Consider the following 15,182-nt stretch of genomic DNA (forward strand, 5'->3'; position numbering starts at 1 on the left):
AGCATGAGGCTTAGCGTTATGCTTCACGCTCATTGGGGTTCCTGCTCACAAGGCATGTTTTAGCTAGAGTCCACAGTACAGAACTCACACATACCTCCAGAGAAAATTGCTTAAAGGCATATTTTATTTTATCTCATAGTAAACAAATTGGGGCTGCAAACAGTTGGAGATATACAATACGATCCCCACCTTTTCTTCACTGCACTGTTCCTGAAATTCAAGATGTAATGAAGAATATATAGCCATCAGTTACCTGTGTTATTTTAAATGGACCAGTGTAAAATCTTGACAAACAACATAACCCCTCCTCTCCTTGCCCTTTTCTTTGTCATATAAATCAGCCCTCTCAGCAGCCATTTAAGTGTGCACTTCCTGGGCAACTAGAATCTGTGTCACCTCAATGAATCGTTCTCACCCCTTGTCCCAAAAATCTTTCTCTTCACTTAAAAGAAAATTCTTCAGAGCCTTCCATTTTTAGGTGTTTTTTTTTTTTAAATTTTTTTATTTTTATTTTTTACTAGGTTTTTGCTATAGGGCACATGCACTTGCTGGAGAGAGAGAGACAGAGAGACACAGAGAGAGAGAGAGAGAGAGACAGAGAGACACAGAGAGAGAGAGGTAGAGAGACAGAGAGAGAGACAGAGAGAGGGAAAGTGAGAAATTATACCTGGGGTGATGGCCATGCCACAGTCCCTTCTCCTCCATTTTGCTCTTGGGATTTTGAGCATGCATGCACATATGCCCCGTATGATTTTCAAGCTTCCAGGTCTAGGACTCAAATCAAGGTCAGCCATTTGAGAGCCCAACACTTTAGCCACCATGCCATCTGCTAGTCCCCTTATTTTTGTTTTTACTATCACATCTTTCCCTTTCCTAGCAGAACTTCTGTACCCTTTAGCTGGGCAGTGCAAACCACCAAGGATCACCTGAATAGGGAGATATAGAAGCGCTCACCAACAATTGAACCAGCATGCTCCTCTTTCAATTAACTCCACAGTCTCTTGATGACCCTGCATTCACAGTTCAGAAATTCCTCCCAAGTCCTCTAACATTCCCCTGCCCTCCAGGCTCTCAGTTTAATGAATACTATTTTCTTCCTCAGGAAAGTCTGCTTCACAAAGCAATTGAAAAACTGCCAGCTACTCATCAGAAATGAAGACCAAGAGAGCAGCTGAGGGTGTTCAATACTCCTCATTCACCTCCCCTTCCCCTTCTGTAAGGAAATGAGGCTCAGTACATCTGACAGCCACACCTCCACACAAAAAGGAGCTCTCGGGACAGCTTTTCTTCCCAAAGCCGTGGTTCTAAGGGTGTGTCTAAATAAACAAAGGCAAATAGATCTAATGAAAGTGGGATTGACATGGAGCTCACATACCCACTCCTCCTTCAGCAGTGGCTAAACAGGGTTACTGACCTATTGCTCAGCACGGAGGAACAGGAGAAAAATGCAAATCTGTTGTATCTGTTACCCCAAAAAGATAGTTCGAGTTTTTTTCTTGACTTCTTAGAGCAATAGAAGAAGAAGAAGAAGAAGAAGAAGAAGAAGAAGAAGAAGAAGAAGAAGAAGAAGAAGAAGAAGAAGAAGAAGAAGAAGGAGAAGAATTTTGACATGTCAGTGTGCATAAGGCAAGAGGCTATGGAATCTCATGGAATCGTGGTAGACCTTTGAGTGCACAGGTTGGAAAATATGGAAAGAGTCACATAGTGAGAGTGGGAGGATTCCAAAATCACAAAGGGATTGGCATGTTTGTCTAAGGAAATTTTACTTATTTGTTTATTTACTTAGCGAGAGAAAGGAAGGGAGGTATTCATCCTCCACTTCCCAATAGGGCCTCACTATGCCACAATCCTCCTTCAGCCTTTCCAGTCAAGTTGGGGTCATTGGTCTGCCCAGAATGTTCTGGTTGACCAAGGTTCAATCCTGAGGCTTTCCAATATGATTTTAGTATTGCACCATGATGTCCCACTGCCTGTGTCATTGTGGCTGGATCTATTTATTTTCTTTCCATGAGAGAGAGGAGATAGAAGGATGGGCAAAGAAAGAGAGGTGTTCTTTGTTTTCCTTCTGGACAAAGTCTCATCATGTTTTGATACTCCTGACCCAGTCACCCGAACACCTAGGGCCATTGGTGTGACCGCTGTGCCCAGTCTGTTTGGGCTGGGTTGGAACCAAACTCGAGGCTCCCATGCAGCACCAGCTTCATGCTGGTCTCCCACATGTACCACCCTGCTTGGGTTCTCCAGAAAGATTTTTCTCTGTTTGGGTTAAGTACTTGGAATTATTTAAGATGTTTAAGCCAGCACAGAGTTTGTTGTAGAGAACTCTCATTTTCCCTGTGATGGCTTTTAGTTTTTCCTTTATTTATGATAGAGTGTGTGGGCATGTGTACGTGAGAAAGAGAGAGAGAGAGAGAGAAAGAGAAAGAGTGAGTGGCGGGGGGCATCCCCCACAGGATTATGCTGCTATTTAATCCTCCAGCCTATTGAATCTTGAGGACTCACGTGCATGCCCAGTGTGTCTCAGCCTGAGTGCTGGGAACTCAAACCAGGCTCACCATGTGGGGTCCAGCTTCTCTAGCACAGCTCTTGGGCTGGACCATGGAAGCAATCCCCCCATGATATCTTGGAGCAGAGCCTTTCTCTGAGAAATAAAATGTGAACAATGTGGTGACTACTATCAGGGCAGGGCACCTCCATCTGGTTGGAGTTGTTTTCCAGCTTCTAACTAGTAAATTAGCACATACTTAGACTGCCCGGGACGTAATTCTCTTTAATGACTGGTTTCCTTTGGCATCTCTAAGCAGCTCAGCAGCTCGCTGAAGAGAAAAATCGAAGGTGCCAAAAGGACACTGACTGCAGTGTGCTGAGCTCTGACTTCTCAGGCATGAGCACTGTGCAGGGATAGTGTGTCTCAGCCTGAGTGCTGGGAACTCAAACCAGGCTCACCATGTGGGGTCCAGCTTCTCTAGCACAGCTCTTGGGCTGGACCATGGAAGCAATCCCCCCATGATATCTTGGAGCAGAGCCTTTCTCTGAGAAATAAAATGTGAACAATGTGGTGACTACTATCAGGGCAGGGCACCTCCATCTGGTTGGAGTTGTTTTCCAGCTTCTAACTAGTAAATTAGCACATACTTAGACTGCCCGGGACGTAATTCTCTTTAATGACTGGTTTCCTTTGGCATCTCTAAGCAGCTCAGCAGCTCGCTGAAGAGAAAAATCGAAGGTGCCAAAAGGACACTGACTGCAGTGTGCTGAGCTCTGACTTCTCAGGCATGAGCACTGTGCAGGGATAAAGAAAAAAAAAAAAACAAAACAAAACAGGAGAGCTGTTTATCCATGTCACAGAGAGGAAGCTGCATCTAGAGAAGGCACCGGGCCATGCAGCGGGTAAAGCAGCCGGGATGGTTTCCAACCCAGGGCAGTGTGGTTTCTGGGTACAGGGCCCTTTTCTCTGAGATGTCGGAGTCCTTTTCTTGAAGAAAACATTGTCCAACAGCTCATACTTAGCTAAGGACTCATACTTTTACTCCACATTCCTCAGTACACAAATCACCCATAACCAGAAATTATACAGAAACAGAGGAGAATTGAAGATGAGAAGGCTGTTTCTCCCTCACTCATTAAAGGATATAGAAATTGCAGATGAAAGGCCAAGCGATTGATACAAGGCCAAATGATTAACGATCGAGTGAGGAAGTAAGTTATGCATGCAAATACATACTTATTTTTAAGACACAGGGCCCACATGGCCCACACCTCTGATAATCACCTCTCTGTGCTTGTCTCCTTCCTTTCCTCCCTTGTCCACTATGATCTGACAAGAATCAGCCTCTTTATGACTCCCTAGTCATTTCAGCCTCCTTGGCCTGGCTGTTTCCTCTATCCCGAGTGTTCTTCCTACAAATATTCCCACGGCTCATCCTTCACCTCCTTCATATCTTTGTTCCTGTGCCTGATGTCCATGAGGTCTACCATGACCTTAAAGCTGCCACCTGCTATTACTGCGATACACACCCACCCCAGCCCTTAAATCCTCTTGCCTCACTCTGCTCTTTTTTTTCCCCCCATTTACTCACTGTTTTCTAACACATTCCATAATTTACTTATTATGTTTATTGCTTGTTCTCTGAACACTGCTCCAGGGAGTCTTCTTTTTATTCACTGATGTGTCCCAAGTATCCAGTCCATGTTCAGTATACAGCAGAATCTCAGTAAATATTTGTGCAATGAATGAATATAGTGGTCTACCCACTCTTTGCCAGGCAATGGGACATACATGTTAATATATGCTAGTGAGGGCAGGGACGTGTCTTTTTTGTTCACCACTGTACTCCCAGTACCCTGGATCATTGGAGACACCATTGACTGACTTAGTTCTCTGAGTACTGCTAACTTAAGTCAGTAATGGAAATTCCATTTCTTTTTCCAAGTCATTGATTATCATAAATTGGGTATGCAACATACATCTAGACAATAAATCCTGAAGTTAAGTTGGCTGGAGACAGATTCTAGGAAAACCTTTCTTCCACTAAGAAGAAGGGCACAAGGCACAGATAACCTCTTTTCTGTCTTTGAGTGTCATTGCCTGTGTGATACCTGTGATCCATCTTGAGGTCATGAGGTAAGAATAAACTTGATCCCAGGATAGTAGAACAAAAAGAGGGAAAGAACATGAGCTCCTTAATTTTTCAACTCTGGAATCATCCTACCTCTGAACTTCATATTATGTAAGACAAGAAATGTTTTTTTTTTTTAATTTTAAATCCTTTTTGACTAAGAGATCTTTACTCACACAGAAATACAAGTAAAATGTCAACAACATGGTAAATAATAACATGAAATATAATTGACAGCAATTAAAAGTATGTATTGTCCAAGTCATCTCATGTATGACTGCCAGTTGGCTGACTTTGATAGAAAGTCTACAAAGGAAGTGTTATATGCAGTGTAATTTCTTCTAGTCACATAGGGGTGGTCAGGTTCATCTTCTGCATGGAACAGATTCCCTCTCAGTGCCTCTAGGAGGAACCAACCCTGGTTGACACTGGAGGACTTCTGGTTTCCAGAACTATAAAGAAATGCATTTGTGTTGTTTTTGTTATAACAGCCACAGGAAATAAATAGAAGAGTCATGACTCAAAGGTCCACCTATTGCTCTGCCTGGTGCTACGTGTTGGCACACTTCTAGCTCTTAGAGAAGCAGGACAGACTCTTAGAAACTTTCTCTCTCCCTGGGAACGTCTGTCTCTCAGCTCAGAGTGTTCTAGGAAATACACAAGGGACCATCATTTTGTTGTAACTCAATTCATTTGGGTTGGAGCCACTTGAAAATGTTACATCTGTATGTTTAGAAAAGCAGTTCAATTGCTGATCATGCCTTGGCAGCCATGGCATTCAAGCCTGCAACAAGCTTGAATTATCTTCCTGGTATTATCAAGATCCAACAGTAACATTCATTGTGCTGGGTCCAATTCCAATGGTTTCAAATAATTATGAAAAATGCTCATTAAGTCTTTTGAAAATCCTAAATATATACCTTCTTTTTAAGACATTGGCTCATTGTGACTGGAAAGCATACAGACTTTTATTCTTAGAGCTGATGTAAGTCAGAGCATTGTTTAGGAAAATAAAAGCTCGTAGATTGGTGGAGGCCAATTTGAAACATTGGCTGTGATTATTGATTGATAGTTCTGGTGGGGATACCAGATCTGTCTTCAGATGTGAGGTCCAAAATAAGATGGAAGGAATGAGGAGGAAAGTGCTTTACTTTTTTCTCTAAGACACCTAAGGGTGTCTCAGGGTTGCTTTCCTCTCACTTCTCAGACCCTCAGCATTCATATCTTAAAAGCTTTTTTCTTTCTTGAGTTCAGGAGGATCAGAAGTTCCTTTGTTACAGTGAGTCCTTCCATCTACAGTGTAACTCTCTCTCTCTCTCTTTAGAGAGATTTTTTACCATAAGATGCATGAACTTGCTGGAGAGACAGAGACAGAGAGACAGAAAGCAAGAAATCACCACCCAGGGGATGGCCATGCCACAATACCCTCTCCAATACCTCCTCTTGGAATTTGGGGCATGCATGCACATGTGCTTAGTGTGAATTTTAAGCTGTTGGGTCCAGTACTCAAACCATGGTCTACTACTTGGGAGTCCAGTGATGTAACCATTACTCCATGTGCTGGTCCCAGAGTAGCTGTCTCTCTTCCTTCCTAATATAGTCAGACCACACAGAAAGTGTCATTCAAGTCTACGATAATATTCACCCACTGTGCACCCATGCACATATCCATGCATTTCTGCATCTATGCATCTTTGCATGTATCCATGCATTCATCCAGCTCTGTCTGTATGCAGGTCGGCATGCATTCATCCATCCATCCATCCATCTATGCATCCATACATCTGTCTGTGCATCTATCCATTTTTTTCTTCTTAGTCATTCATTTTTCAGACATTCTTCTCTTCCACTTTCATTTCATTTCCTTCTAGGACTCTTACCTACTGTAACTTCTACGCCTCTTTACGTGACTATTATTCTTTCTGTTTCTTTATTATCTCCTAATGCCTTTCTATGAAGGCATCAGTGAGAGTGAGAGTGAAAAACTGGTTCATGCATGTGCATGGTATACAATGTCAGGCCTTAAAACAAGTGATTGACCCCAAGTCATAAACTCAACTGCCTTCCAAGTACCCTGTCTCTAGTGCTAAGGGACTTCAACTGGTTTGTTTCTTAGAATGGGTTTGGAAATTTGCCAATTCTTGTCTTATTTTAAAGGAGCAGGAGAATACATAAACTTCTAAATTAAAACAAAAAAGATAATTTGCATCTATGGATACTTGCCATATACTGCGTGCTGTCATTCTGTCTGCCATTGTCACATTTATAACCTCATTATTTATTCATTTATTTATGTTTAATTGAAATGATACTTGTACATACTTACAAGGTACATTGTGGTTTTACGGTGTATAAATACAGTGTGTCATGATTAAATCAGAATAATTTACCTTTCCATTACCTCAAACATTTGTCATTTTTTTTGTGTTGGGAGCATTTGTAATTCTCTCATCAGGCTGGCTTTGGAGTGCAACAGCTAAGTCCTGTATATAGGGAGCAGGATCCCATTTGAATCACAGTCCTAGAAATTTGAAAACTACACTGGGCACATGTGCATGCATACTCAAAATCTTGAACAGATAGAGAAATGGAGGAAAAAAGATTGCAATGGGACCACACCCTACTGGGAAGGTGGTATTTGTCCTCTCCCTGGAGAGTGTATGCATTTCCTAAATATTAAAAAAAAAAGTTCTCTCCTCTACCTTTATTGAAGTACACAGTAAGTTATTGTTAACTCTAGCCACTTTACTATTCTATAGAACACTAAAACTTTTTTTTTTCTATCTAACTGTAATTTTATATTTGCTAACCAATATGTCTATATCCCCCATTCTTCTAGTCTTCCCAGCTTCTATAACTACTATGGTACTTTCTCCTGTGTAAGATAAATTATTTTAGCTTCTACATATGAGTTAGAACATGTGATACTTCCTTTCTTATGTTATTGTTCCATCTAATCCTCCCAATACTCCTATGGAGGTGCACCTTCATGTTCCATTTCATAGATGGTTAGACTGAAGTCAAAAGGCATATGCACAAGACTAGAAAGTAAATGACCCAGAATTGAACTCTTGTCTATTTTCAAAGCTTAAAGTATCTCCATCTTGTCATATTGCTCTCTAATAAAAGATAACTGAATCATCCAACACATTTAATTTCATTTGTCTTCACCCCATCTCATAAGATAGGGCAGTGTCAAAAGTATTTTATAAAAACTTTCCAGCAAAACATACTTTAACATTTATAAGGAACTTAGAGACCTTGGCTACCATTACAGGGGAAGTGAACTTCCAGGTGCAGGGACCAGAGGTAAGTGACGGACACCCAGTTTTCACTTGTGGCAATGGGATGGTGCTATAGTTTGAATTGTCTCCCCCGTCCTAGTGTGTTTGTACTGCTATAACAGAATACCTAAGACTGGGTCATTTATAGACTATAGATGCTTGTTTGGTTTGTGGTTCTGGGGGATGGAAGTCTAAAAGCATGGCACCCAGGTGAGGGTCTTCATGATACATCATAACATGGCAGAAGACACTCATGGCAAGAGAGTGAGAGAGAAGGAAAGGGACCACCAGACTTCATCTTTTATTAAGAACCACTCCCATGATAATGAACCCATTCCTGCAATAATGGCACTAATCCATTTATGAGCACAGAACCCTCATGACCTAATTACCTCTTAAAGTTCTCACCTCCCCAAACTGTTGCACTAGGGATTAAGTTTCTAATACATGAACTTTAGGGAGCATGTTTGAATCATAGCACCTCCCAAAATTCCTAAGTTGAAGCCCTAAACCCTAATATGACAATAACAGGAAATATGGCTATTGAGGAGTAATGGTTAAATAAGATTGTGGGGGTAGGACTCTGATCTAATAGGATTAATGGCCTTATAAAAGGAGACCCCAGGGAGCTCTCCCTCTCTTCCCATCTCATACTACCTTCCTTACCCTGCACACACACACACACACACACACACACACACACACACACACACACAGTGAGCGAGGGCAAAGTGGCCTGCTGCCATCCAGAAAGAGCGACCTCACCAGAGGCTGAATCCTGCCAGAACTCTATCTTGAAATTCCCAAATTCTAGAACTGTAAGAAAGTAAATTTCCATTGTTTGTAAGCTGCCCAATCTATGGTGTTTTGTTGTGGCATCCTGATCCCACTAATACAGATAGCAATTGATATTTACCTGCTGAGAATGTCAGATGTGGCCAGACCAAAGCTCTATTTAAATGGGCAATAGAGTGAGGATTTCTTATTTCTCTGAGAGGCTACTTGGGCATAGGAGAAGCTCAGGATGTAGATTATGTGTCTCCAGAGACAATAAATAATGACAACCCAGAAAAATCGCAACAGGACACCTGTGGGCGTGAAGTGGGCTCCTCAGCATTGGAAATCATTTCTAGAAAAGGCACATGGTTGCCTCCTACTTTGCTTTCTCTTTTCCCAAAGTGTAAATTGCCTTATTTACTTTTTTTATGATTATAAAAATAACACACTCTATAAAAATAAGCTAGCAGTTTAAAAATGTAGAAAGAAGGAAGTAAACCCTGACAGAGCCCTTCAGCCCAGAGTTACTACTGTTACTTCTATGCTGCTTGTCCTCCAGCACTAGTTTTTGTTCTTTTCCATGTATACATATATACATAGAGATTGTGCATGTGCTTTAAAAATAAAAATCAGGGGCCAGCAAGTGTTGTGGTTAAAGCGCTGTTCTCCCACATGGCCAGCTGTGGTTCGAGTCCTGGACCTGGTGGCTTGCTTTCTCACTTTCTTTCTCCATGTGTCTCTGCTTCTCTCTGGTGAGTACACATGTCCTATAGCAAAATTTAAAAAAATACACAGTAATAATAAATAAAATTTTAAAAGTAAATGAAATAAAATACAGATATTATATTTGCCATTTCAAAACCTCCATTTTCCACTTGATAAAAGCACCAGTATAACTAAAATCATCTCTGAAGTTAGTTCACCTGGTTTAAATACTAGCTCTTCTCTGTACTAACTCGATAGCCTTGGCTTCTCTATGACTACAATTGCTTTTCCAGAAAATAGATGGTAGTAGCTATTTTTTAAAGTTGTTTTAAAAATTAAGTGACCTAAGAGTTTGTTTGGAGGTAGCAGGAGAGAGGAGGTACTCCTTTTTATTGTCATTTCTAACTTACATATAGTAGTAATTGTATGCTATAAATATGGACAATTACATATAAATTAGAAATTACAGTAATAAAAAATTAAATGCTATGATATCTGGAATATATTTATGAATGCCTGGCATATAGTAAGTTCCATATAAGGGTCTATACACACACACACACACACACACACACACACACACACTCCACTCTTTTGCTTCAAGTGGAAAGTTAATTTAGTTCTCATATCAGCATGTTGACCAGAGCCTGCAGTCCTGCTTATATGAGGAAGACCACTGGACTTATTGGGCTTGAATGTGCATCTGTGGTCACCTGGCTAGTTGGCAGAGGCTGGAGGACTGAGGAAGACCTCACTCACATGCCTGGTGGCTAGCTGGCTCTTAGCTGAGTGATGGCAAGGCACTCATCATTTAGCAAGCTATCCTGGGCTTGCCCAAGAACTGCAGTGGAAGCACACAAGGTCTACTGAGACCTTGGCTCAGAACCAGAACCTCTTGTTACCTCACTGCACGCTGTTGACTCAATGAAGCAGATCACAAGGCCACACCACATTCAAGGCATGGATAAGCAGGCTCCTCCTTCTTGGTTAGAGAAGTCTCAAGGTCATGTTGCAAAGTTGTGTATATGGGGAGTGGTAAAGTCATTGAGGAAAACAGAGAGGCAAGACATTTATGGGACACAGAAATGGATCATTATCTGTCAATGATAACGTGTTTAGTATCCTCAACTGGACTGGTGTGAAGTGGATTTCTTTTGGAAAATTTGCTTTACAAATTAAGTGATGTATAGTGATTGAATGTATAAAAGAAATGAAAAGAAAATATTTTAATGAAAGTAAATAAATAAATAAGACTTGGGGACATTAAGAAAATAACTCTAGCATATACACATGTTATAGAGAAGGAAACTGAGGTCCAGAGGAGGTGCAGGCTCTGCAATTCTATCCCAGACAGATTGAGATCAGAGCTCAGCTCTGAGCCCTATGTCATATCAATGAACACACTATTGCCCCTGTCCCAGTCCATGGATAGGATCGTCTTTGCCTGGTGGATAGAAAACACATAAAGAAAGCCACTAACTTTATCTGCCTCTGAATCACTGTGTTTGAGAAAATAATATGGGATCTTTTCCCTTCTTCATCCTCCTCTTTTTCTTCTTCCCTGGATCTAGTCAGCCATAGTCCAAGCTCTCAGAGCAGACACCAACAGCCTGCAATCCAATACCAAAACATTCGTTTATCATTCCTTCCTTTCAAGGGTTGTTCTTCTGACTAAGGCGATCACTTTCCCATGCAATATGAACTCATGACCTTTCCCATCTTTTCTCTCCAATGCTAAGAGGCTTAGATTCCCATTCTGTGAGGGATGAGCTTTCAGGTCACACACAAAGTCAGTCTCCTGGGAGGGGTGTGTGGTAGTTGACGGAGTGAGGAGCTGGGCATGATAAATTATATTCGTTCCCATTGCTGCTGATTAGGAGTCTTTTCTCTTTGTATCTGTGTGAAAAAGGATTCAGGAAACAGACTTAGCATTTTTGGCAAGAGGAGGAGAATGGTGTTCCGACTGTAACAAAAGAGACCAAGTGTCTTTCTGACTGAGTGTTTTCAATACGTACTGAATGTCTGCACTCTATGGCAGAATGAAGATATGACAGGAAAGAGGATATGTGTAGATACCAGAGACTGTAAGGGACTGGAGTGGATGGTGGTAGGAAGAAGGTAGGTGGGAGGAGCAAAGGGAAGAAACACTTAGACAAAAAGACGTAATGTTTTCTGTTAAAAAAAGAACTGTGTTAATTTTTGCTTTATAAAAATTTAACATATTGAAAAAAGGAAAGGAAGTAGGAAAACAGAACTGTCTTCATATACATGGGGTCTTCAAAAATTTCATGGGAAACACGTATGAAAAATAATGTATAGATTTCAAAATAGTTTTGCACCAAATAAACTTAAATTTTAATTCCATTAAAACAAAACAAAACATAAAAACAAAAGAAACCAAAGTCGTTCTAGTGAATTAGAGAGGAGACAAACACTGTGGTTTCTACTGACCTAGACTCAAGGCCTGGGAATTACCCTACTACACGTTTCATCTCTTGTCCACACTGAGGGAATACTTAGATCTGTACATGCCTGAAGTCAAATACTGATTAATTACTTAGTTAAATGCTTCAGTGCAGTCTGTACTACCCCTGCTCAGTTTATGCAAGTTTAAGTTGGATTTCCATCAGTTGAAACCAGCAGTCTTACCTGATAGAGATCATTCATGGCTCTATCATTTTTTCCCAATCATGCTCTATCAAAAATACTTCCCCCCCCCCCCCAAGTTTCTTTTCTTTCTCTGAGAGAGAGCAAGAGAAAGAAAAAGAGTGATAGAAACTCTCAACAGGGTCTTGCCCCTCTATGATCCTCGCAGCCAGCCAGGATCATAGGCACATGAGAACATACCGGCATGTTCAGGTCAACCTGAGATCTGAACCTGGTCCTCCCATATGGATCCAGCATTGCTCAGGAGCACTCTACTGCCTGTGCCACTGCAACTATGTCAAAATTCCTTTTCCCCTCCAAACTATTAAATAGATTGCCTATCAGTGAATATAAAGCCCTGCAGTGAGAAGGGAGTATGGCATAAGAAAATTACTACGTATTACACACACACACACACACACACACACACACACACACACCCCTCTTCTCCTTGAAATCAAGGTAAGATGAGTTTGGACATGCAGGTTCATGTCCATAGACGTCTAGAGCCCTCCCAGGTTTTCAGTTTGTTGTTGAGGTGAAAAAGAAGTCATGGCTATGGTCTTGAGGTCACATTTGACAATAGGATCCTGATTTTTCTCAGGCTGTTCCATAATGTACTGCAGCAGAGTGAAAGTCAGGCCTCCTCAGCTACAAAGCCAGACATAGAAAACATCTACACACACACTGATACAAAATATTGGTGAATGCATTAGGTTGAATGAATATAATGACAATGAAACAGACTTTTTACTTGAATAATATGCATCCCTTTCTTTCTAAATGCCCATCCTCTTGAGAGGAATTTCAACTGGCCTATAGCCCCATGTGATCATGGCAGCACTTTTCTCCTTTCCTTTTCATATCTTTATCCCATCCTCTCACGATCTGTGGACTCCTTTCTCTCATTCTACACAATAAATGACTTCTCTCCTCCTGTCTCCTTCTCTACCCATCTCTCAATGCACCACACCAATATCTCCAGGCTCATTTTCTACCACCAATGGCTCTCCCAAGTGTCACTAAAGACACTAAAAGAAATTAAGGTTCAGGTCTTAAAATATTTTCACCTTCTTATGTCACCATAGTAAGATATTAGAATGTTAGAAAACACCCCAATATATTAGCAGTGGCCAATTTGAACACAGGTAACTTTTATTTTTTCTTCAAAAAAACTGTATTTTAGAAAAATTGCTAGAGAGCATGCACACATGCTATGCCAGAGAGAGAGGGAGAGACCGGCCACCCATGAGCATGGACATGCTCCATCCCCTTCTTTCCTATTTTTCCATTTGTCAGGATTTGAGGCATACTCGCATACACATCCAGCATGTTTTTCATGTTACCAGGAATGGGATTCAAACCATGTAGTCAGCCATGTGGAATCCAGCTCCCTTAATCACCAGACCATGTAGTAGAAGATAGAACACATCTTCATATAAGTATCCAAGAAAAGAAAATAAAGAAGAGTAAAACTTTATTAGTAGCCCACGTTGTTGTACTAATGGTTACTTTTAGATTGGCAGAATCTTAGTTTTCCTGATAATACGTGGGCCTAGAAAGTGGCGCCTAAGCCATGTGATTCCAATCTTTTCTTCTGGAAGAACTTCAAGGACCCTTTTTTTCTTGCTAAACATTGAGACTCAGTACTCAAAGAGGTTAAGCAGTTCCTCTAAGTTTATAGAACTAGGATAAGCCAGAGTTAAGGCTCAAGTCTCTGCAATGTCTGACTCCAAAGACAACTATCTTTTATGTTATTGCCTGTCTTCACTTGGAGAGCCTGAAGCTGGAAATCCAGGCCTCCCAGGCTGTGGAGAGAAGGATACCAGGAAAGACTGGAAAACACTTGGCCCATTATCATGTATGGATTTCATGGTATTCCTGGACCTAAATGGTGGTGATTCTGGGACAAGAACATACTGCTGGTGTTAAGTGGACAGCCTACTCTCCACTCCCTGGACAAGTTAGGGTGACTGAGAAAACATACTTGGAATTCCCAACCTCCTCCAGGAATATTTCACCTGTGTGAGATGATGCTAGAAGTGCTCCAAGAACAATGATTTTTATAAAATGATTTGATAGAAACGTGGCCTTTTAAAAATAGATGTGATCAGGTTCAATTTGACTAAAGTCATTTGAGATGCCGAACCATCAAACTTTTATTGGACCCAGGGGCTGGTCGCCATGGTTTTCTGCCTGGAAGTTTATGATGAAGTTTTGGGTTCCTCCTGTCCCCCCCCCACATTTTGTAATAAAAAGAAAGTCATCTATAGATAATGTGTCCCCATCTATGTGAGTTATGTGTTAGATAGGGCAGGGAATGTCACAGAGACATTTATTTTCCCCTAGCTTCTTCCAGAAAGTTTTAGGCTCTATTTTATTTAGAAAGCAATCAATTAAGCCTTAAAGCCCAAGGGCAAGACCCTAATAACAGCATGGAAAAGACATGTTGTTGAGCAGTGGCTAAGACTGTGAGCTGGATAGGCTGGGTTTTTATGAAGGCTCATTTGATCATTCATTTCTTAGCCATTTATGAGACAAGTACAATGTGCCTGGCACTGTTTTGGGTGCTGTGGCTGTAAGTCACTAGATGAGATCTGCTCTCATAATGTTTCAGGACAAGGTGAGGGAGAGACACCACAATAAGCAAGAGTGTGATGATAGTGAAGGCTGTGAAGGAGACCGAGCAGGCAGGATGACAAGGCTGGGGGTGACTTTAACTGGAGTAGGGGAGAGTTAGGGGAAAACCCCTCCATGAGGTGACTTTGAAGTTAAAATCTGAGAGATGAGAATAAATCAGCCATGGAGATGAATTCCTGGAGGACACTGCTATTTACTTGTTGTGAACTTGTTACAACCTTAGCTCTAGAATTCAGTGTTCTAATCTCTAAAATGGGGATAAAAGGGCTGTACTGGATTGAGTGACACAATTCATATGAAACTACAGCATGCTGGGTGAGGCTGAACCATGGGAAATTGCCTTACTAAATGGCCATGTTATACAGTTCAACTACTTCTCCGCTTGATCAATACTGAGTAGTATTATTCATAATTATTGTGTATCGAGCATTTACTGTGCGTCAGGCACAGTTTAGTTTTTTTTTTAACTCTATTTCTAATCCTTGTAACTTAACAAAGTATGTATTATGAA

General features: G+C 41.1%; 1 protein-coding gene across 1 annotated transcript in view; it reads right to left on the reverse strand.

The window, feature by feature from the left end:
• GRIN2A (glutamate ionotropic receptor NMDA type subunit 2A) overlaps positions 1–15,182 on the reverse strand; it is a 520,859-nt gene that overhangs the window by 14,433 nt on the left and 491,244 nt on the right. The window lies entirely within an intron of this gene.

Source organism: Tupaia chinensis, unplaced genomic scaffold, assembly GCF_000334495.1.
Source record: "Tupaia chinensis unplaced genomic scaffold, TupChi_1.0 Scaffold000182_1, whole genome shotgun sequence".
NCBI classification, from domain to species: domain Eukaryota; kingdom Metazoa; phylum Chordata; class Mammalia; order Scandentia; family Tupaiidae; genus Tupaia; species Tupaia belangeri.